Source organism: Cibotium barometz, chromosome 24 (assembly GCF_041138505.1).
Source record: "Cibotium barometz isolate CiBa-2024 chromosome 24, ASM4113850v1, whole genome shotgun sequence".
Taxonomy (NCBI): domain Eukaryota; kingdom Viridiplantae; phylum Streptophyta; class Polypodiopsida; order Cyatheales; family Cibotiaceae; genus Cibotium; species Cibotium barometz.
The window spans coordinates 27,044,232-27,047,290 of NC_141069.1; positions in this window are offsets into that span (position 1 = coordinate 27,044,232).

A 3,059-nucleotide genomic window follows, 5' to 3' on the forward strand; every position below is an offset into this window, starting at 1 on the left:
GCACTCGAGTGGTATCAAACATTTTTGTTCAATGACTCTAGGTGTGAGCTATTATAGTGTTCACAAATGGTTGTTCACATGAATACACCACCATCTTCTTTGCAAAAAAAATGTTCTTGCAGTGAGATATAGGTGCTTATGTAAACCCCCTGCCCCCCTCCCCCCAACACACACACACAAAAAAAAACGCCCCTCACCCCACCCACCCAAATGAAAAAAAGAGGACCATGTGCGAGCATGTGAAACAGGAGGAGAATGCATCAACTTCATTCCTTGTCACTCACGTATCATTCACACCCTTGGGTAAAACCAACTACGGTAATATTAGACTACACATAAGGTAGCACCTTTTAAGGCCATCTAGACTCGGTTGGGTGCATGTTTGAGCCTTGCAACTCATAGACGTGTGTAAGATATCTCTCAATCCTTAATGGAGTCACATATGGAAATATGAGTTTGCACTTGCATAGTTTGTTTGACAGATTATCAAACCTATTGAAGCCATCTCAAAACATCTAGTCACTAGGCACCAATGGCTTCTTAACCATGGTTTCTTGTAATAAAGAAGACCTCACAAACTAGAGTTAGCTTGTACCCGTGCAGTTACAAATGATGATGGAGCATTATCTCCTCTCAATATTCGATCGCATGTGAGCTACCTCTTGTCCAATGCTGAGTTGATGAAGGTGTTGCTTTAGAACATGTCTTCCAAGGGCTTTCTGAAGATATCCTCATAATTCTTTGTTGTCGAGACCTTCTTGACCTCTCCATCCATATTTCGTTCATCTCAAATCTCAATGTGCTTCAAGTGAGCATGGAACACAAAATTCTTTGTAGTAGCTATGTTGCCGCACTCCTACTTTGATGGTTTCTCTTGCATTGCTCCCATGTCTCTCAAAATCCTTCTCAACCAAACTACTTCATAATAATAAGCAACGTAAATATATTTTGTACTTGGCTATTATAGATAAGAGAAGGGTTATTGTAGGCTCTCAAACCAAGAGAGAAACACTATCCTATCACTTGACACCTGGTGTCTAAATCACGTCCTGTGTCTAAGTAACAAAAGTTGATTAAGGTTTTTTAAAAAGCTTAAATAATGCCATATTCTTGTGTACCATGGTTCTTCTCGAGCTTATTTGAGAACGTGGTTAGTGCACCAACTAGAAAGCACATATTTGATCGCGTGTTGCCTAAGATGATAAGACTCCTCACAAACCCCCTCATCACTATTTGAAAAGTCTCTTTAGTGACCAAATTTGCATCAACCTTTATTAGGGGTGCCAACTGCCTTTCACTTTGCCATGCCAAATGCCTTTAATAGCTCTCCAATGTACTTTTCTTGAGAGAGAAAGTTACTATGGGATTGCCTCTGTACTTCAATTCTTTGACAGAAATGCACGAGTCTATCATTTACTCATCCATGAATCCACGTAAAGACAATGATCATGTACTTACCTTTTCTCAAAGAAAATATACAAATTTGCATTTGAGAGCGGGGATGGAAGGGCTATTATGTATTCAATTTTGGATGATGGTGGCTTTACAAAGAGCAAAAGGGGATATCCATTCACTCTCGCATTTGGTCAATGCATGGATTATGATTATGTGGGTCTTTATGAGCACATTATGGGAGTTGAAGTAGACAAAACACTTGCTGTAATTTCTAGACAGCAAGATAATAAGAAACCATACACAGATCAATGCAAAGATTTGGATTTCATCTTGAGTTTCAATTACACCTGTGCACTAGTTTCGATTACACATGTACACTAGTGGATCATTCTTGTGCTGATTTTATGGAGGATGTCTTGGATTTTAATGATAGTATTGGAAGTGGGAATTCATGCATTGATGTGGATGATGGTGACACATTGGATGCACATTTCAAGTAGTTATATGCTAAGGATCATGCCTATGTGGTTCTATGTGATAAAGACCGTGCCTTGGGTGATTTGCAAGATGTTTATCATGTTGATGGTTTGGCCCTACTTATGCCTTGGCATGATTCAGATTTGGAGACATTTAGTTTTGATGCTCATAGATACTCTTATAAGATCAGATATCATATTTATGAGACATTTGTGTTTGTTCATAGTAGATGTTGTATAGACTCATTCTATGAGACATTCGCATAGTAGATGTTGTATAGACTCAGTCTATGAGACATTCACATTTGGATATACTTGGGATGCTGCAGATGTGATGATTATGCATACTCATGATGGTGGTTATACACACGTAGATCTTGTCCAGGGAGACATTGATGTAGTGGACCATGCTTTGGATCATTTAGCAGATGATATATATGGTGAGGGTGTCGGTGCGCTTATGATTGTGTATGATTCTTCCTATGCGGCATGTTCATTTGGCCTTTGTGGATCTCATTATGATCCTATGGTCTATGGAGCTGATGCATTCACTTTTGGATGCATCACGTTTTTGGATGCATCACGTATCATTTGGGATGCATGGTTTTTGACCATGAGGTAGGCGATGTTTGTACTTATGGATACTTGATGACAGAGGATGGGTATATAAGCTTTCCCTGGGATCCTAGTACTTTTGGTGGCCACTTAAATGAGGATGCTATTGTGATTCTCATGACTGTGACACATTGACATTGGATGGTGACCTTCGTCAGGTGGTCATTTGGAACATCTTTGTGGATGCATGGAGCTTCCTTCAGTTCATGTGGTTATGCACGTATGTATATGGATCATTGGTTCTTGGGACTTCCATTTGATCCAGGAGATTGTGTGATGATTAAGGATGTATGGCTACACCATCTTTTCGACCCAAGAGTCGTCATGTTTTATATAGAGGCTCCAGGTGGTTACAAGGATATTATGATGTTGATGTTATTTGTCATTGACACCCATGGTTTCCAATTTTATCATGATAGTGACTTGGTTTATTATGTAGCATCATGAATCATTGGGTACCTTCTATGGTCTCTATGACTCCATATGTTGTGGGTCAACTTTGGCTTTTTGCACTACCACCCTTCAATTTTGAGGACAAAATCATTGTAGGAGGGGATAGTTAGTAATGTAGGA